This window comes from Danio rerio, chromosome 16, assembly GCF_049306965.1.
Source record: "Danio rerio strain Tuebingen ecotype United States chromosome 16, GRCz12tu, whole genome shotgun sequence".
Lineage (NCBI taxonomy): Eukaryota > Metazoa > Chordata > Actinopteri > Cypriniformes > Danionidae > Danio > Danio rerio.
The window spans coordinates 58,440,460-58,462,985 of record NC_133191.1 but is presented as its reverse complement, the minus strand read 5'-3'; the positions used below and the strand labels follow the sequence as shown (position 1 = coordinate 58,462,985).

Here is a 22,526-nt window from a genome sequence, read left to right as displayed (position 1 = left end):
TTGTTTAATTGGTATTGCCTGTATGTAACGGCAGTTATTTTATGGTGTTAAATGTCCAAAAATATCACGTCCTCTTCACATATCATACAGCTGGGATGTTTGTCATGTCTTTTCTGGGTATAATATTTCTAAAGGAGCTATTGACGTGTGAATGAAGGAGATTTTGGTGAAAACCCAAACATAAAAATACAACAAATAAAAAAATCTGATTAATGAGTTGCGTGTGGGCGAAGCAGTGGTGCAGTAGGTAGTGCTGTTGCCTCACAGCAAGAAGGTCGCTGGGTCGCTGGTTCGAGCCTCGGCTCAGTTGGCGTATCTGTGTGGAGTTTGCATGTTCTCCCTGCCTTCGCGTGGGTTTCCTTTGGGTGCTCCGGTTTCCCCCACAGTCCAAAGACATGCGGTACAGGTGAATTGGGTAGGCTAAATTGTCCGTAGTGTATGAGTGTGTTTATGAATGAGTGTGTGGATGTTTCCCAGAGATGGGTTGCAGCTGGAAGGGCATCCGCTGCGTAAAAACTTGCTGGATAAGTTGGCGGTTCATTCCGCTGTGGCGACCCTGGATTAATAAAGGGACTAAGCCGACAAGAAAATGAATGAATGATTTGCGTGTGATTAGACTGAAATGACAGCAGGAGAAAGCACTGAACTACTGAAACATGTTTAATACTTTATATAAAAGGCTGCTTTGGTGCTGCAGCTTAAAGATGTCCCTCATGTGGAGAATGAAGTCTCATGCATTGCTCAGGTGTGAGTTTCTCACACACTGTTAACCCTTACTGTAGATTATGCAGTAAATAACTGTAAAATAGCCAGTGTTTAGCTGTAATAAAAAGAAACAGTATTTTACTGTAAAAGGAGTAGAGTTTGTATGAAATTGTGTAGTGCAAATGATAAATTACAGTAATTTACTTTCCGTACACATTACAGGTAGTAACTGTGACAATAAATGGCAAATTACTGTTCAACCATTACTGTCCCATCTACTCTGATGCTTTTAGTTGCTAATTATAGAGACGTGCATTTTAAAGGCAGAAAACAATAATTTAGGCATCACCAGACACTCCCACAGGCTGTCTTATACTTAACAAAAAAGTTTTAGAAGTTTTAGTTTTCAGAAAATGCTGGCCCTTTAAGGGAGTCAGGTGTTTGATTCGTTTACTGCTGAGTGTGCTCTATTTTCTGTCTATCAATTCAGATGTAGTCTGATATGTTTTAGGCTTTAAATAAGAATCTACAATGAGTTAGTAAAATGTGTTCAAATGAATTTTGAGGGTTTCTAAAATAAGGTTGTGTTTTAAGTTATATTGTTGTTATCTTGAACTGTGTAATTGAAAGCTACATTGTTAGCTAGTTAGCCTCTCCTCATATAACTTCTTACATTACTTTTGTTTAAGTATATTTATTTATTGGATATTGCATACTGTCATAATGTACAGATGCTAACAGTTTCATGTATCTTTCTGGCAAATAAGCAGATTTTATGCACATAAAAACCATTAAATTCCATCATCTCAGTAAGGTAACATGTGCAAAAAATATGATACACATAACCATCCCCACACAAAAGCTCCACTGTCAGGTCCCAGGTTGTGAGTTTGTTGCTAAGTATTTTTCAGAGCTGTGTTTCCACCTATGCATTTATATTAGAAACAATAGAAAAGTTCGTTGTCATGAGATTTTTAAAGTAAATAAATAATAATTATAACAATAAAAGATTGGATCCTTTGGATTTTCGGTGTTGCCGACTTTATTTTTGTTTTTTTATAATCATTTAAAACTTTTTATTGAGAATTGACAGTATGTGCCTGTGTTTGACAAACATGTTTCTTTCTATATCTCTATCTATGTGTTCTTTTCATATGCTTATTTTTTAATTATTTAAAGAATTAAATAATTATTTTGTGTTTTTGCTGTTCAGTTTTTTTTATGCATGGTTCGCATTGAGGAGAGAGTAACACATTTCACTGCAGCACTTTGTGTGTGTGTGTGTGTGTGTGTGTGTGTGTTTGTGTGTGTGTGTGTGTGTGTGTGTGTGTGTGTGTGTGTGTGTGTGTGCGTGCGTGCGTGCGTGCATTTTTTATTGCATATGTGATTGTGATAAATGTTGCAAGTTGCTTTAAAAGTATGCTATATACGAGGGGTGCTCAATTCTGTTCCTGGAGATCGACCTTCCTGCAGATTTTAGTTGCTACACATATCAAACACACCTGAACCAATTAGTTAGGACCTGAACACCACTTGATAATTACAGGCAGGTGTGTTTGATATGGGTAGCAACCGAAATCTGCAGGAAGGTAGATATCCAGGAACAGGATTGAGCACCCCTGCTATATACCATAGGGGTCAAACTCTCAGTTGCTGGAGAACTGCAGGGCTGCAGAGTTTAGTTCCCACCCTGCTTTAACATTACCTGTAGATTTCTAACGAGCCTTAATTAGTTTGATCAGGTGTGTTTATTTAGAGTTACAGCTTAAAGTCCCGGTCACAGTGCATTTTTCTCCCTTTAGACTTCCATTCATACGCATGTGAATGCTGCAGACCTGGAATGCTAGCTCATGCAACAAATTTTACAGTTTGCAGCATTGGAAAGTTCAAGCTTGGAGATCTCTGACCTGCGAAATCACATCTTGTGATTGCTTGAGACTAATCAAAGATCAAACCATGACCTCTCTGAACAAAATTATGGACCAGTCGCTAGCTTTTTCAATCTCTAATTATTTTGTTTAACCCCACTCCTTTTCGCAGTTCCATATGACAGAATTTCGCATGCTCAAACGTTAGTGTGACCACAGCCTTACTGTGCAGACCTGTGGCTCTCAGTAATATGTAACATGATATTTATATCTGCTGATTTCTTAATTTTGTTAAACATTTTCTGTTGTATATTTGTTTGCTGCCAAAACAATAAAATAAATTTGTCAGAATTTTTATGCCTCCTATTTTTAATAACAGGTAAGAATACAAATTAATTTTAGTAAAATACTATTACTAAATACTTAGTAATACCCTGACATACTATAAATGTGTATGCAGTATAATGCTGTGAGTTGTAACACTACAGTGCAGTAATTAACTGTACACAGTTTCCAGTTAGTTACCACTACTGCTTTATTACAGTAATTAACTGGCAACACTGTTGCCAGCTACTCACTGTATCGGTTCAGTTACAGTAAATAACTGGCAACACTGTTGCCAGTTAATTACTGTAACCAAACTTTTACAGTGAGTAGCTGGCAACAGTGTTGCCAGTGTTCTACTGTAAAAAAGCCTGGTAAGGTCTAACAGTGCAGACAGAGTGTCAAAATCTTGATGCTTCTGTGGGTCTCGTCTATCAAATCTGAGCTTTATTCTGTATTCTCTGTTGGATTGGGGTCAGGTGATTGGCTGGGCCGCTTGATTTTCTTTCTCTGAAAGCATCTGAAGGTCTCCTTTGCTGTGTTTTGGATCACTGTCTTGCTGAAATGATCTTCATCCTCCTGCTAATGTAGATGTTGGGCTGAAGCAGCTAATATTCATTTACACAGAGGAAGGGCAGAGGCTTGCTGAAGAACTACTGAGAGATTTCAGCTGCTGTCTGGGCGTTCACTGTCCAACTACTCCTCCCTTTCTTCATGTGTTTAATTTTTTTTTACGCAGAACTTCATTTGTAAACTAATTAGATTTGTTTTCTTTGCATATACGGATTTATTTGGTTGTTATCAACATCTGGTGAAAATTACAAGTCAACAGCACCTTTAGAAATGGTCCCACTTTATATTAAGTGTCCTTAACTACTATTTACTTACATCAAAAAATAAATACAATGTACTTACTGTGTTTATAATGTATTTGAGAACACTTGTGGTGCTTTTGAGTTGGGATAGTGGTTGGGTTATGGAGAGGTTTGGTTATATGGGTAGGTTTAAGGGTGTGTTAAGGTGTAAGGGATGGTCAACAGTGTATTTACAAATTTAAATACAAAATCCTGTGATTTTTGTTGTATGGAAAAGGAATCTATTGTCCACATGTTTTGTGATTGTATATATACAAGGATTTTCTGGGTGGATGTGGAAAATTTTCTAAGAAGAAAAACAAATATTGTGTTCAAGTTAAAAAAATTTTATATTTGCATTTATTATTTTAATACATGTAAAAAAATACCTTTCTAGTACAACTTTTTATTATTTTGGGAAAGTTTCATATACATAAAAAAATTTAATGGATCAAAGCCAAATTTTGTTCACTTTCTTCAAAAGACTAAGGACTACTGCACAAGTTTGGAAAACATTGTTAATAACAAAGCAAAGAAGACTTGTAATATTTTTAAGGAATAAAAGATTTTCAATTACTGAATGTTTTTTATTAATTTTTTTATTATATATATATATATATATATATATATATATATATATATACACACACACACACACACACACACACACTCTGGCATGTATTTTTTTGTGTATAGTATTGTATAGTTATGTACTTTGTATTTAATCAAGCATAAGTACACAGTAAATACATGCATTTACACAATTAGTACATTGTAACAAACTACTTATTCATGTATAAGTACATATTAGTTAAGGCCAATTAATATAAAGTTATTATGAATATAAAATGATTATTTGTTGTTTTTAATACTACTGTCATTTGTTTTCTAATGCGTACTTCAGTTTAAAGTGAACGTCACAAATGCTTTAGCAACACATATGTAACATTTAGAGAGACAGATAGAAGGAGAGAGAGAGACACGCATGTGTTGCACGACTGCTGCAAGCACCGCTTCTGCCTCCTGCTTCCTCAAACTCCTCCAGATCAAACCATTTTCTCCTCACAGGGGTGTTTTCCCAATATTCCCCCATTCTCCACTCTCCCTTGCATCTCCACAACCACACAACCCAATCCACATCACAATCACAACACAACAAGCAATCCAAAGTGAACACACATTGCATAACCTCAGCGCCACAGCAATCCTCAATGCATCACTCTAAAAAATCCCCCCTCCCCTCAAAAAAAATGCAGCGTCCTCTTTCATGCATTAGTCGAGTCTCCAGTGGCGTCGAGAGCTGTTTTGAATGTGCGTCGCTGGCCTGCGTGCGCTTCATCCAGAGGCACTCAGGTGAGCTGAAAACAGAGATTGTGTTAAGGTAAGAGCCGTGCATGCTCCAGCAGTAACTCTTCCCCACACGTATGATTCAGTACGCATGATTTTTGCGCCCGTGTGAGCGTGCACGCAGCTTCTGTTTCGCTCTGTCATCTTCCAGAGCGGGCCGGCCCACCTGAGAATCACGCAGGGGTTTTGACAGTCAGCGCATCATGCATGTTTCTGCAGATCATGCTGTGTTTTAATGAGTGATCAGTGCTGGGTGTGTGCGCTAGGCAGACGTCTTGTCCTAGGGGTGTAGTAGTGATGGAGGGATGAGGAGGAGGAGGAAGAAGAACGCCGCTCTCTTTTTCTGTGTTTGCTGGATTCTGTTATTAGGACACACAGGAGCGGCAGGAGGATTAGAGTCAGGCCGGAGAGAGAGACGTACACTGATATAGTGTGTGTGTGTGTGTGTGTGTGTGTGTGTGTGTGTATGTGTGTGTGTGTCACTGTAGAAGCAGCAGGAGATTACTACAGTGATGATGACTGCCGAAGTAGAGCATTGTGTGTGTGTGTGTGTGTGTGTGTGTGTGTGTGTGTGTGTGTAGATAAGCACTGAAATCACGCCATAATAGTTTATGAATTCACATATTCTATCTATCTATCTATCTATCTATCTATCTATCTATCTATCTATCTATCTATCTATCTATCTATCTATCTATCTATCTATCTATCTATCTATCTATCTATCTATCTATCTATCTATCTATCTATCTATCTATCTATGTCTGTCTGTCTGTCTGTCTGTCTGTCGTTCATGTTCTATCCATCCATCCATCCATCCATCCATCCATCCATCCATCCATCCATCCATCCATCCATCCATCCATATATTTTTCCAACTATTGTTCCATATATCCTTCTATCATTCTGTCCATGTCTAGTTTTCCATCTATCCATCCATTTGTCTATCCATCATTGTGTAGTTTCTTCCATCTGTTTGTCCGTCTGTCAATTGTTCTGTTGTTTTATCATTCTATAGTTCTATCATTCTATCCATCGTTCTATTCAGTCATTCTATCATTCTTTATGTTGTCATATTACTTTATCTATCATTCATTTATACTGTCATTCTATCCATCGTTCTGGTGTACTGTCATCTTTTCATTCTATCTATCTACCATTCTGTCGTTCTTTCATTCTGTCATGCTATCTACTATAGCTTTTTCGTTCTGTTGTTCTCTCTGTCATTCTATTAAACCAGTGGTTCCCAACCTTTTTTTTTTTTTTTTGCCTGAGACCCCCTTTTTCCCCAGAATATATTGTAAGGCCCCCTCCAAATGTAATGATAGAATCGTTCATAAAAGTTTGCAGTAATGATGATAAATAATGTTGTTTTCAAACAAACGGTATGTTTATTGCTATATTTAGAAATGTTCATGCACAAATAATAGCCTAAAGTTTCCCAGAGATGGGTTGCAGCTGGAAGAGCATTCGCTGCATAAAACATGTGCTGGATAAGTTGGCAGTTCATTCCGCTGTGGCGACCTCGGATTGATAAAGGAACTAAGCCGAAAAGAAAATGAATGAATGAATAAAAGCCTAATGTAAAATAAAAAGCAAAACATCAGCAGGCCATTTGTAACTGAAAAATGTAAGCCTTTGACCTTTAAATTGGCCCTATTTGAGATTTATTATTCAAAATTTCATAGGTTTCGTAGGTTGCTATGCGACCATCAACCCGTTTTCTCTGAGAATGACAAACTGACAAAATATTGCTGTCACTCTGATACAAGTTTTATTTATGAAGAAAAGTACAAAGCACTGCAGTGTTTGAGAGTTTTGTGTCTGTCTAAGAAAAAAAAACTAGATTTACCGAACTGTGAATATTCCATACAAGCATCTTCTTGATTGTGGATCTATTCCTTAGAAGTTTGCGGGTCGTTCACTGGGCCTTTTTCCCTCAACAAAGAAACTTTCTAAAGACGTCTGTTTCTTGCTAATTTTGCTGCCTGTGGGTTAAATTTTGGTGCTCAAGTGACCGACCGAGACGTAAGCATGAGAATATGCTAATTTTTCAAAATAAAAGACTTTTCAAAATAAAATCGTTCAGACTCAAATAATAAATAAAACGGAAATAATTCATGATTTCTTGAGTGGCCGGTACCAATTGATCCACGGACCAGTGGTTGAGGACCACTGAGCTAGGGGATGAAATGAACTAATGCAAAATGATCATTCTAATTGTCCACTGCTAAGAATTTTTTTTACATATGACACGACCCCCCACAAAGCTTCCTGAGGCCCCCTTGTGGGCTGCGACCCCCCTGTTGGGAATGGCTGTATTAAACTATCAATCTTTCTATATGCTATTCTATCTATTCTATCATTCTTTCCATCTTTCTATCTATCTATCTATCTATCTATCTATCTATCTGTCTATCTGTCTGTCTGTCTGTCTGTCTGTCTGTCTGTCTGTCTGTCTGTCTGTCTATCTATCTATCTATCTATCTATCTATCTATCTATCTATCTATCTATCTGTCTGTCTGTCTGTCTGTCTGTCTGTCTGTCTGTCTGTCTGTCTGTCTGTCTGTCTGTCTGTCTGTCTGTCTGTCTGTCTATCGTTCTATTTATCCTTCTATCATTCTGTAGCTCCATCCATCCATCCATCCATCCATCCATCTCCATTTCCAATCCAGTGCCTTGCTTTTTTTTCTTCATTTGTCACCGTATTTAACTGAAATTATAAACAATAATAATAAAAATAAAGATCATGTACACATCCTTAAAGCTTAACTGTCTTATTATACAATACTGATAAACTGAGCTACTGTGTGTGTGTGTGTGTGTGTGTTTGCTCACAAGTGCTAACCAGTATAAACCAGTTATGGAGCAGTCATTCATTAATGTGATTATCAGTGTGTTTCACCAGCAGAGAGCTTTACTGGTGATTTTCATGTGAGCTTGTAGATAAAGTCGAGGTCTCGCTGTGAGGTCTTTCATACGTGACCTCACACAAGCCCAACCACGCTGAAGACGTTCATTAACGCATTAAATATGCGCATAATTAATTCCACAAGGGAGTAAACATTCCTTAATTATCATGGATACAAAATTTTAATCTCGCCGCTGTCCCCATTTGTTGGATGTTTTATGTAAATCTAGTCATTAGCCAACTGCTGTTGACCGTTTGGTCTGCTGCGATTATCAATCTATAATGCAGAAACAATTAGAGGCGGTTTTGACTTTCTGAACTCCCTGAAAGCGCTCTCCAGCTCTCCGCATGAACTTGACCATTATAATCCACTCAAAGGCTTGGGTTACACCTCCATTACAGAGAACAGGTCTCGCTCTGAGCAGCGGCAGATCAACACTACTTAGTAATCCGGCTTACATTTTGCAAAATGTCACACAGACAGTGGAAAAAGAGGATTCATTAAAGCCACACTCTGCTTTTGTGCTGATTCTCCGCCAGTGTTGTTCTGGTTAAAGTCCAGTCCAGTCCGCCCTCCTCTTCGTTTATCTATCGTTCGTATAGATTCATAAAATCTATCGTTCTAGCACTTTATCTAATGTTCTATTTAGCGTTCTTTTCTATCAATTGTTCTGTCGTACTATCTGTCCATTCATCCATCCATCATTTTGTAGTTAGTTCCGTCTGTCCGTCTATCTATCCTTCTATCATTCTAGCGTTCTATCCTTCTATCTATCTTTCTATTGTCCTGTGTGTCCATCCATCTATTTATTCATCCATCATTCTGTAGTTCCATCCATCCATCAATCCATCCATCCAGATAGAACAATAGGTGGATCAATAGAACGATAGATAGAATGAAAGACCATCTGTCTATTGTTCTATCTATCATTCTATTGATCCATCTATCCATCTATCGTTTTATCTACCTATCTATCTGTCTGTGCATCCGTCTGTCCTATATCCGTTTGCATTTATAAAAAATTACTTTATTCTTTCATTCCATCGATCTATCTGTACATCTGTTCATTTATCATTCTGTAGTTCGTTTAATCCATCCATTCATCCATCCATCCTTCTATTTATCTTAAATCTATCCTATTCATCCGTTCATCCATCTATCCAGATAGAATGATAAAAGGATGGATGGATAGATTGATCAATAAAAGGATAGATGGTCCGTATGTCTTTTTTCTATCTTTCTATTGATCCATCGATCCAACTTTCCATCTATCATTCTGTAGTTTGTTCCATCCATCCATCCATCCATCCATCCATTCTTCCATCCGTCGTTACTATCTGTTGGTACTATCAGGTTCTATCTTTATCGTTCTATCTATTTTGTTCTGTTCCGCTATCTATCCATCTATCCGTCTATCCGTCTATCTGTCTGTCGTTCTATCTATCTGTCGATCCATCTATCCATTTATCATTTTATCTCTCCATCCATTTGTCCAATTATCATTCTGTATTTTTATCTATCTATCTATCTATCTATCTATCTATCTATCTATCTATCTATCTATCTATCTATCTATCTATCTATCTATCCATCTATCCATCTATCCATCTATCCATCTGTCCGTCTGTCCGTCTGTCCGTCTATCCGTCTATCTGTCTATCTATCTATCTATCTATCTATCTATCTATCTATCTATCTATCTATCCATCCATCTATTTATCTGTCTGTCTGTCTGTCTGTCCGCCGTACTATCTCGTTCTATCTTTATCCCTCTATTTATTTTGTTCTATTTATTTTGTTATATCTATCAGTCATTCTGTCTATCATTTTATCCACCGTTTTGTCAGTCTGTCTATCTATCTATTAAATATGTTTTAGTAGAGTGTGTGCAGGATACTATAGTTCATTTATGTAAGTGAGAAGAGCAGATATGAGTAATATTGATAGTTGAGTAAATGTCCATCAAATACACAATCCTTCTGTCTCTCATTCTGTTTCTCTGTCTTTTCGCTCCATCATTCTGTCACTGTATATTCAATGTGTCTCTCTGTAATTCTGTCTTTCTCATTCATCTGTCTATCTAGTCTGTCTATGAGAAGTATTGAGCAGTGCATTGCAGTGGGAACACAGATGTTTATCAAAAAAGACGGTATTAATACTTGTAATTACCTAACAAATGCTTCAATTAATCCCCAAAGAAAGCATAGAGCGTGGAGATCAGACTGAAGACACACGATCTGTGAGATGAGTCTGAGCTGAAGGCTGTGTTGTTTCTGATCTGAACAGCCATTAAACAGCACAGGAGCTCTGCCAAGTTTGTCATTAATACCGGCAATCTCTTTTTCCTCTCCTTTTCCTTCCAGTTGGTGTAAAAGTGATGTATAGCACTCTCTTTAATCACAGAGTTCACAGTCAACACCGTAAACTCTTCGCTCACAGTGACTTTGATACGTTTTTCACTCAGTGTTCTTGTAAAATGCAAAGCTTTGTGTCAGTTTTGATTAATTGAATGTATCCTGGGTGGGTAAATGTATTACAAAAATACCTCACATAATATTAACTCTTGTGTGTGTGCACAGTGCACTTAAGTCACTGATTCAGTTGTCCATCCGTCTGTCCGTCCGTCTGTCTGTCCAGTCTTTTCAGTCCATCCATTTTATCCGTTCGTCTGTCTCAAATTTTCCATCCGTCTGTCTGTCCATCTCAAATTGGTCCATCCATCCGTCTCTCAAATCGGTCCGTACATTAGTCAGTCTCAAACTGATCCGTCTGTTAGTCTGTCTCAAATTGGTCCGTCTGTTAGTCTGTCTCAAATTGGTCCGTCTGTTAGTCTGTCTCAAATTGGTCCGTCTATTTGTCCATCCATCTCAAATTGGTCCGTCCATCTGGCCGTTTCAAACTGGCCCATCCGTCTGTCTCAAATTGATCTATCTGTCTGTCTCAAATTTTTTGTCTGTCAGTCCATCTCAAATTGGTCCGTCTGTCCGTCCGTTTCCAATTTTTTTCCCATCAGTCTGTCTCAAATTGGTCCATCTGTCCATCCATCTCAAATTGGTCCGTCTGTTCGTTCTTTTCAAATTTTTCGTCCCATCAGTCAGTCTTAAATTGGTCCATCTGTCAATTCGTCTCAAATTTGTTCTGTCTGTCTGTCTGTTTAAAATTTTTCGTCCCATCAGTCTGTCTCAAATTGGTCCATCTGTCTGTCCATCTTAAATTGGTTCGTCTATCTGTCAGTCTCAAATTGGTCTGTCTGTCCATCTGTCTCAAATTGGTTCTTCTGTCAGTTGGTCTCAAATTGGTCCATCCGTCAGTGCGTCTCAAATTGGTCTGTCTGTCCATCCTTCTCAAATAGGTTCTTCCATCACTTTGTCTCAAAATGGTCCGTCCGTTAGTGCATCTCAAATTGGCCCATTCGTCTGTCTGTCTAAAATTGGTCTGTCTGTCCATCCGTCTCAAAATTTTTGTCCCTTAGTCCATCTGAAACTGGTCCATCTGTCTGTCCATCTTAAATTTTCTGTTCATCAGTTCGTCTCAAATTGATCGGTCTGTCAGTCCATTTCAAATTGGTTCGTCTGTCTGTCCGTCTCAATTTGGTCTGTCCATCCATCAGTCTCAAATTGGTTCGTCCACATGTCCATCCATCTCAAATTGGTTCATCTGTCAGTTTGTCTCAAATTGGTCCGTCCGTCAGTGCACCTCAAAATGGTCCGTCTGTCTTAAATTGGTCTGTCTGTCTGTCTGTCTGTCTCAAACTGGTCCATCTGTCCTTCTGTCTCAAATTGGTTCCTCTGTCTGTCCATCTCAAATTATTCCGTCCGTCTTAAATTTTCCATCCGTCCATCTGTCTCAAATTGGTCTGTCCGTCCATCAGTCTCAAATTCGTCCATCTTTCCGTCCATCTCAAATCCGTTCGTCCATCAGTTCGTCTCAAATTGGTCCCTCCTTTTGTCCCTCTCAAATTTTCTGTCAGTCTGTCTCACATTGGTCCGTCCATCTCAAATTTTCCATTCTTCCGTCTGTCCATCTGAAATTGGTCCGTCTGTTCATCTGTCTATCCATCCATCTCAAATTTACCATCCATCCACCCATCCATCCAGTTAAATATGTTTACCACTAGTTCACATACATCTGCGCACATTCTCCCTACAGTTTTATTTATTTCATTTTACACACACAACCATTGCCTCGAGATTTTTAATCTTTTATAAACTTTGGTTGTGGGAATGGTAGTACACAATAGCACAATATGCACTCTGCTCTGCACACCACCTCGGATGATATAAAGACTGATGATGAGCATGTTTTATACAAATAAGAATTAATAATTGACAAATAATTTGAAAATAATCCACATCAGAGGTGGTGTGTCTTATTTTGGAACAATTCAGTGTCATGTCGTCAATTATTTCCTTATGTTAAACATGCTTATCCTCACTCTTTATATCTGCATCGTCTGTTTGCTTTGGACTTTTGTTTTTTTGTGCTGATCTTGTTTTACGGTGGGTTTTTAGGGTTGTTGGATATTTATCATCTATTTTGCGATACTGTTTCTGACAGCCGTCCTCAATAACGCCATCGGCTGCTTCAGAGATGACAAACGGCACAATTTTGACACTGCATCATATTAGAGCTCAGTGTGTTCATTATATCACACACGCATCCATTAATTTCAGCACTGAACACAGTTACAGAGCAGCACAGAGATGCGTTTTACCTCTAAACAGAGTGCATGTGCTGTATAAATGATCTGCTGCTGCTCTATTGCAAATAATATGCTTTTATTGTCTTTATTTTATTACATTTTTTTCTGATTTATTCAGGACATATTTGGGTTTAATCATAATTATTTTTAGGTAATCTTTAATTATTTATTTCACTCATTCATTTACAGTGTTCAGCATATATGAAATATATTTTTCCTAATTTCACACATTTAATAAATGGATTATAATAAAAAAATCTTTATCTAATATATTTTTATCCATCCACCTCAAATTTTCATCCATTTTAATCCATCCACCCATCCATCCATCCATCTCAAATTTTCAATCCGTCCATCCATCTTTCCATCCATCTCAAATTTTTAATGTGTACATCCAACTACCCCCCTTCCATCCATCCATCCATCCATCCATCCATCCATCCATCCATCCATCCATCCATCCATCCATCCATCCATCCTTCCATCCATCCCAATTTTTTCATCCATCCATCCATCCATCTCAAATTTTCAATCTGTTCATCCACCTACCCATCCATCCATCCATACATCCCAATTTTTTCATCCATCCATCCATCTCAAATTTTCAATCTGTTCATCCACCTACCCACACTTCCTTGCATCTATCCATCTATCCATCCATCCATACACCCACCCACCCATCTATCCATCTTAAATAATCCATCCATCCATCCATCCATCCATCTCAAATGTTCAATCTGTTCTTCCATCTACCCACACTTCCTTGCATCCATCCATCCATCCACCCACCCACCCATCTATCCATCTCAAATAATCCATCCATCCATCCATCCATCTCAAATTTTCAATCTGTTCTTCCACCTACCCACCCTTCCTTGCATCCATCCATCCATCCATCCATCCATCCACCCATCCATCCATCCATCCATCCATCCATCCACCCATCCATCCATCCCAATTTTTTCATCCATCCATCCATCTCAAATTTTCAATCTGTTCTTCCACCTACCCACCCTTCCTTGCATCCATCCATCCATCCACCCATCCATCCATCCATCCATCCATCCACCCATCCATCCACCCATCCATCCATCCCAATTTTTTCATCCATCTATCCATCTCAAATTTTCAATCTGTTCTTCCACCTACCCACACTTCCTTGCATCCATCCATCTATCCATCCATCCATCCACCCAACCACCCATCTATCCATCTCAAATAATCCATCCATCCATCCATCTCAAATTTTCAATCTGTTCTTCCACTTACCCACCCTTCCTTGCATCCATCCATCCATCCAACCACCCATCCATCCATCCATCCATCCATCCATCCACCCATCCATCCATCCCAATTTTTTCATCCATCCATCCATCTCAAATTTTCAATCTGTTCTTCCACCTACCCACACTTCCTTGCATCCATCTATCTATCCATCCATCCACCCACCCATCTATACATCTCAAATAATCCATCCATCCATCCATCCATCTCAAATTTTCAATCTGTTCTTCCACCTACCCACCCTTCCTTGCATCCATCCATCCACCCACCCACCCACCCATCCATCCATCCATCCATATCAAATTTTCAATCTGTTCTTCCACCTACCCACCCTTCCTTGCATCCATCCATCCACCCACCCATCCATCCACCCACCCATCCATCCATCCATCCATCCATCCATCCATCCATCCATCCTTTTCCGCATTTAATATTTATTGGATTAAAAATCTTCATTTAATATATTTGTTTGCAATTTATTTATTATTATTCATTTATCTTTTAGTAAATAATTATCATTTGATCAGTTTATTATTCATTCTTAATCATTTATTTTATTCTTATATTTTGCTTAAAGTATTATATATTTTCTTCCTGATTTTTTTTTTTTTACATTTTTCTCATTTCTTAATTTCCATATTTATTATTTTTATTTTTAATTAATAATCTTATGTTTTGCATTCTTGTTTGCTTTATGTATCTATGTTTTTTACTGTTATTTCTTAAATCTTGTTATGTTTACTTATTTTAGGCTATTAAAATTCATCCATTCGTTCATTCATTCGTTCAATTATTCAGTTTTATTCTTTTCTATTTTTTATTATCTGCAGACACGCTGATCATCTTTGAAGCACTTTTTTAAAGAATTAAAGCTGTTTATTTCACATGTGAGAGTGTTCAGATCATCTAAGAAACGATCGAATGAAGAATATCTGCTGGATTTGTGGCTGACAGAGTCTTAAAGTTGCTGATGCTGTGATGTTGCTTTAATGCTGTGATGTTTAATCTCTGGATTAGTTGAGTTGGATTAGTTTACTCACTAATTGCTGCCTTGACAAGTTTCGTTAGTGTCTTTGTTAATTAGAGTGTAAGTGGTGCAGATTTGCTGCCGTTTGATCTTATGCTGTTGCTAAGTTACATCTAATTCTGTCTGAAGTTTTAAAAAAGTTATTTTTATTTTCTTTGATATCTTTATATATTGTATGGTCTGGTTTTAGGCAACATGGTGGCTCAGTGGTTTCGAGTCCCAGCTGGGTCAGTTGGCGTTTCTGCGTGGAGTTTGCATGTTCTCCCCATGTTGGCATGGGTTTCCTCCAGGTGCTCCAGTTTCCCCCACTGTCCAAACACATGTGCTATAAGGGAATTTATGAACTAAATTGGTGAAAGTGTTGGAGATTTTAGTTTTTGTTGTGTTTTATTTATATTTTTGTAGCACATTTATTCAAATCTATATTTCAGTTTAGTTACTTGTAATTAAATCAGATAATATATATATTTGTTATTGAATTAAATGATTAAATAAAGTAATACATATTATATTATTATTATTTCTTAAATAATTGTTCAATAATAAATATTTTAACAATTAGTTTTCTTATTACATGCTTTTGTAATCTGAAATATTTTTTATTTACTTTATTAACAAATTGATTTAATTGTTTTTATTTTACTAGTTTTTTAAATATTATTTATATACTATTTAGTTATATACTATTTGATGACATGTAAAAAACTGAGAATTTATTTTAAAATATTATTAATGTTTTTATGTATATGAAATACTTATTTTAAAATGATTTAGATTGTAATTAAATTGGCCCTTAAACTACGGAAATTTACTGTAAAATAATGTTGAATTACAGAAATTTACCAGAAATTTGAATTTAAATAAATTTCTGTCATTTAACGGTCGTTATTTTAAGTTTTTTCCAGCACCCCAGCTACCTGAAATAAACCGTGGAATTGCAGATTTAATTTAAAGCTTAGTTTTATTAGTTTGTTTTTGTAATTTGAAAATTAAATATTATATTTACTTTAATTACTAATTAATTTGACTGTTTTTCTTTTAAAGTGTAAGCAATTTTTTATTATTATTTATTTTTAAATGTTGTTATTTATTTACAAGTTGTTATTTATAAAATTAATTTGATTTATTAAAAAATTAACATTTATTTTAAAATATTGTTAATATTTTATTTAAATATTTGCTTATTTAAATACTATTTAGATTTAAATAAATGTTTATGGATTTTTACACATTTATGTGTTTTTTACATACATTTTTAATGGATGAATGTTTATAGAAATTTTGTTTTATATATTTTGTCGAATGCCTTTTTTATTTTTCCTTTTTTTTCCATCTTGTACTTTTTTTATATTTCTTTCTTCTTTTTAATAATACCTAATTTTTTGTTTTCCCCTGTCGTTTTAAATAGTCTACTAAGAACAGGATCATTCCTATAATCAGTTTGTATTTATTCATGTGGAATCTGTAAATGTGTGTAATGTTAATCTGCTCCTTCAGGATGAACATAAAACAACTTGAAGTTAAGTTGCATTAATATTTAAAAGAAACAATGGCATTCGCATTAATATTTAAGCTGTCTGTTGTTAAGTTGTTTTACAGTATGAGCTAAAAGCTTAAACCATGTAGTTGTTTTTATGGATGAAGAAAACATCTCTGAGTGTTTGTATGAGACGGTGTGATTGGAGATCATGGTAATGACATGTTTGTGAAGTGAAGATGCATGAAAAATGTAATTTGTTAGTTAAATGCTTATTTTGTACAGCACTGTGGTGCAGTGGGTTGCCATGTGGCCTCACAGGTTTAAGTCCTGGCTGGGTCAGTTGGTGTTTCTGTGTGGAGTTTGCATGTTCTCCCCGTGCCGGTGTGGGTTTCCTCAGGGTGCTCCGGTTTCCCCCACAGTCCAAACACATGCGCTATAGGGGAATTGATCAACTAAACTTGCCATAGTGCATGAGTGTGTTTGTGTGTGTGTGTGTGTGTGTGTGTGTGTGTGTGTGTGTGTGTGTGTGTGTGTGTATCTGCTGTGTAAAACCTATGCTGGAATAGTTGGCGGTTCATTCCGCTGTGGTGACCCCTGATAATTAAGGGACTAAGCCGTAGGAAAATGAATGAATGAATGAATGAATGTTCACACTAAATTAAACACATAATATATCATTTTCTGAGCTAAGTAAATAAACTAGTGTTGTCAAAAATATAGATATCTCAATAAGTATCAAGAATGGAATATTTAAAACGATACGATACTTTTGGTAAGTATCAATACTGGTTTTGCTCTCTCTCGCCCTCTTTACTTTTATTCCTGTTTAACACCAGCTTCAGTTTTTCTCTGTTCTATTGCACTTTATAAAATGCAAAAAAAAAAAAAAAAACCAACAACAAACAAACAAACAAATAAAATAATATAATTATAATAATAATAATAATAATAATAATAAAATTGCAAAAAAAAGTTTAAAGCCAGGCTAAAGAATGAGTGAGTTCAGCTATATAAATATTGGAGTAAAATAAACCAGATATCATAGTTTTCTTTTAATTCATTAAGTTTAGGGTCAGTTTTGTTAATTGTTTGTTTGTTTGTTTGTGTAATTGTTTATTTGTTGTGAGCTTCAGTTTTTCTTTGAAATAAAACTATTGCACTTTATGAATTGCAAAACAACAACAACAACAACAACAACAACAACAACAACAACAACAACAACAACAACAGTAATAATAATAATAATAATACATGAAATTGCAGAAATTTGAAAGCCAGGCTAAATAATAGTTCTATATAAATATTTAAAGTAAAATAAACAAATATCACAGTTTTCTTTTAATTCATTAATTTTAGGATCAGTTTTGGTAGTTATTTATTTGTTTGTTTGTTCTTCCGTTTTTTTTTAAATGAAACTATTGACAACTTTATTTTATTGCACTTTATAAATGGGGGAAAAATACAAATAAACAAACAAAATATATTTGAAAACCAGGATAAACTGGTGCGATAAACGAGTTAAAAATCTTAAAGCTGCTGTATGCAAGTTTCTGACTCTTCTAAAGCATAAAACAGCATCATATGTGTGCAGATATTTCAGAAACATGCTCAGTGAACATTCTGGATTATCTGAAAAACAATGCTGAAGTCAGATATTCTGCTTTAAATGCGTTTTCCATGCCGTAATGACTGTCTTTGTTTTAGTTATTTTAACCCGCTGACTGCCAGTTTAGCTAATTATATTTTAGCACTTCAGGTTGCCTTGTTGGAATACAGCGTATTTCCAGGGGCGTAGATTTAGCGTGGACGGACCAATATCCACCAACTATTGAATTTTCCCCACCAATAATTTAATTCACTTAAAAAATGGTGCTGTCAGTATTAACCAAGACATGCAGAAAGGGTTAAATCACGTTTTCATCTCACCCCCAAAACGCATATGAACACTGTGATTGGCTGAGCCTTTTCCTGCTGTCATGTGAGAGGCTGTAGCTGCGTTCAGATACAAGTGATGGGGGGGATGGATTCACCTGTCCGGGCGGTCCCCACCAGTGTCTACAGCAGGGGTGTGCAGGGGTCCTGGAGGGCCGAAGCCCTGCACAGTTTAGTTCCAACCCTGCTCCAACACACTTACCTGTAGGTTTCAAACAAGCCGGAAGGACTCAATTAGTTTGATCAGGTGTGTTTAATTAGGGTTGGAACTAAACTGTGCAGAGCTGCGGCCCTTTTGGAACAGAGTTTGACACCTGTGGTCTAGAGCAAACCATATGCTCTTGCGTATTTCATTCTATCAGTCATGAAGACTCTGAAAGCATGTGTCTGTGACTGAAATGCGACCTCTGGTGGACTGTAGCAGACTCCGAATGAGACTCGGATTGAGAGTTTTTCATGAGGTTATTAATTAGCAAATGATATAAATATTACAAACATGAACATTAGGTGAGCAGGTCACATTGTAACCCCATGTCCTAACAACATGCTACATGACGAGATATGCAGTGATGAGCAATTTGGCTGTTGCACCAGACGAAACATGACAGAAATGTAAACACAGCCATTCAGATGCACAGAACAGTGTACTCACTGCACTCCAGCACAATGCTAAGGTTTATAATCTGATTAATACATATCAATCTGGCAACCTGTGCCTGCGTTTGTTTTAATCCAGGAGTGCAATGCCTAGTTTAACCACTGGGTGTCAAACTTACACACTGCACCTTTGAATAAATAAAATCAAGAACCAATACTCATTTAAATGAACAAGTTGAAGGTCTGTAAAATTGAACTGGTGCGTGTGTGCGTATGTGTGGGTGTGCATATGTATGTTTGTGTGTGCACATTTTGAGTATGTGTGTGTGCATGGGTGTGCGAGTGTTTACGTGCATGTGTTCATGCATGTATATGTGTGTGTGTGTGTGAGGTGGTGAAACCGGGCCGCTGTAAGGGAACCTGTGTCAGTGTGTGTGTGTGCAGGACGTCCCGCCTCTGAATGTTTAATGTGAGCTGAACACGACATGCTCTCGTGGCTCTTTTGTGTGTCTGTCAGTCCAGTGGCGATGGAGTGGCCGGTGCGTACAACAACTCTTTCTGCACTTCAGCTCTGTGTGTGTGTGTGTGTGTGTGTGAGAGTTCATGCATGTCTGTCTGTGTGTGAGTGTGTTAGTTTGTGTGTGTGTGTGCGCAAGGGTTTTTGTGCATGTGTGAGGATGTGAGTTTGTGCGTGTGTCTGTGTGTGTGCTTGTAAGAGTTTGTGTGTGTTTGTGCTTGTAAGAGAGTGTGTAGAAGTTTGTGTGTATGAGAAAGAGAGAGTGTGTGTGTGTAATACTGTAAGCTGTAATCGACTAAAGATGATCTTTCTCGTCACCCTGATCATGCTTTACTGTTTGAGTGTTGTTTTACAGCATAAATTGTAGCATAAAATCTGTGTGTGTGTGTGTGTGTGTGTGTATGTGTGTGTGTGTGTGTGTGTGTGTGTATTGTATTCCTCATGTTGTGAGCAATGTCCTCGAAAGGAAAGCAATAGCAGTAAATATTGACCTTGTGGGAATTTTTCCTTTTTTCCTTCTTTAGATGATGCAAACATGACATTCACATTAATACATTTGAATTCAAATAGGTTATTGCAAATAAATCTATTAAATTTATTTTTTTTGTACATTTTCTCTTGATTTTTCCTGTTTATTAATTAAAAATACATATTTTTTTCTCCAACATTGGATTTTTTGTGTAGTCATTTTGGCACTGCGAGTCGTTTGTTTGTTACAACAGTTGATCAGTTTTGTCTTTGGTTCTGACTAATCTAATGTATAGTTGAAGTTAGAATTATTAGCCGCCCTGTTTATTTTTTTTTCTCAATTTCTATTTAACGGAGAGCAGATTTTTCAGCACATTTCTAAACCACTTTCTTTTTTTAACTTACTGCATTAAATGTCAGACACGGTTGCTCCTGTCAAAAAGTTTTTTCTTCCATTTCTTGGGTCCAAATAAACTGAAAATGAGCGCTTTTATCTTCTCCCTCAACCTCCCGCTGGCCTGCAGATACCTACACTAGTGAAAGCTGCTCTCTCATTGGCTGAAGATGATCGCTGATGTTATTTTCAGTCAAAACTCATTTCACATGTCATGATTTGAATCGTCGACAGCTCCAGATATTCAGCACGCCAAAAATATCTCACAGGCATCAGCGACTCATCAGCGATTCTCTCCGATTGCGTCATTGATAGTTCATACTGTGTGATTGTCACATGAGCACCGATTTACCTTTGATTTCAGGCATTTGTCAGCGATTTCTCAAAACCTGTCAGGGAGTCAATATCAGGGCTAAAACCACGCAGTCTGAACTCAACATAACAGTGGTTTGCTCTGGAGACAATCCAAAATAAGTATTGCTTAAGGGGGCTAATAATATTGACCTTAAAATGGCTTTAAAACTATTAAAAACTGCTTTTATTCTAGCCGAAATAAAACAAATAAGACTTTCTCCAAAAGAAAACATATTAGAGGAAATACTGTGAAAAATTCCTGAATCTGTTCAACATCATTTGGGAAATATTTAAAAAAGAAAAAAAAGGCTAATATTTTGACTTCAACTGTATATACACACATTTACATAAATAAATAAACAGTCTTAATGATGGGCTGAATAATCTGCGCATTCTGCTTGTGGGTCTAGTTGTAATCTTTTATAGGGTGTCTGCAGAAGGACTTTTAATTTTCAGTAACCTGGTTCAAGCGCTTTCAGAGATCTGTATGTCTGTACATAATCACTGTGTTTGTTTTCTTTAAAAATCAATGATCTTCACTGCGTGATTGTTACACGATATAAAGAGGGTCTCAGAATGTACATGAAGCACTGCATTAAATTGCATTGCCCCATGCCATGTCTTCAAAATATGAACATTTATTTTACCACAGTATTTTCTGGTGCTGCTATTAATGCTGCTTGCATTTAAACGGCTTTTCATCTTGTTTTACACTTGAAGGACTAAATGAATGCCGAAGTCTATTAAACTGATTATATTTTAATTACATTACAACAATGATGCTGTAAAAGGAAGCTCATGAAGTTGAAAACAGTCATATTTACCCTTCACCAGGGGCCTCATGTATCAACGCTGCGTACGCACAAAAACTTTGCGTACGCCAGGTTTCACGCTCAGAATCGCTCACGTTTGGATTTACTAACGATGAACTGAACGTGGGAATGTGCGCAGCTTCACGGCAGCTTTCTGGCTGGCGTACGCACATTTTTTGTGCGTGTCTGTTTTATTTCAATTGGCGACTCCTAGAGGCAGTTGTGTTAAATTCCTCTCTACAATGGCAGCTGTATGAGACGGGTTCATCTAGCAGGTATATAAGGCTTCCATACCATACAGTTGACCAGCCAAACATTAAAGCGCAATTTGCAGCGGTCGCCTGTTTTCCCAATGTAATCTGAGCGATCTACTGCACACACATTTCTATTAAGACACTATCTGAAGATGAATTTGCATACGTGAATCAGAAACATTTCCATTCAATAAATGTGCAAATAAAATATGATGCACAAACTTATTAATGATTCCTATATGTCTTTCTCGTGATAAATAGTAGGCAAAATCTGATGTAGCGGGGGAAAGCGGGGGAAAAAAGAAGAAAGAGTTCATCAGATGCTGGATTTGAACCGAGTTCATGCTCGAATGTGTCAAAACATGTTGACATGCGTTTTACATTTTACACCTATAAATCTCACTATTTCTTTTTTTAATGCACTCAGTGCGATGTTCAGACCCGACTGTGTTGACCGCATCAGCTAAACTCTCCCCATTCAATTTTTTTCTTTTTTTGTTAATTCCGGAGAACAAACTTGCAAATAACACCGTTTTCCTCCAGTCTACCTCTGAAAGCACCTCCAATTCACATTCTGTTCAAAGTTTCTCTTCTTGCTTTTGCCGTTGCTTTTTCGTTGGGTTTTGCCAAAGTAGAGTCATTAGCATATTCATACGGGGGAGGAGGCAGGGAGGGGTTTTGTGCTCGTGCATGT

The 22,526-nt window shown here is 37.0% G+C and overlaps 1 protein-coding gene and 1 long non-coding RNA gene across 9 annotated transcripts in view; one reads left to right on the top strand and one right to left on the bottom strand.

Moving 5' to 3' along the window:
• cdk14 (cyclin dependent kinase 14) overlaps positions 1–22,526 on the top strand; it is a 225,176-nt gene that overhangs the window by 52,129 nt on the left and 150,521 nt on the right. For 2 of the 8 annotated variants that reach the window (XM_068214006.2, XM_073925270.1), the window contains exon 1: positions 5,038–5,104. The gene's annotated coding sequence lies outside the window, so the exon portion shown is untranslated. 8 annotated transcript variants of the gene reach the window in all.
• The window catches only part of LOC141378097 (uncharacterized), a 61,256-nt gene that overhangs the window by 10,579 nt on the left and 28,151 nt on the right, over positions 1–22,526 (bottom strand). The gene's annotated exons all lie outside the window — the stretch shown is intronic.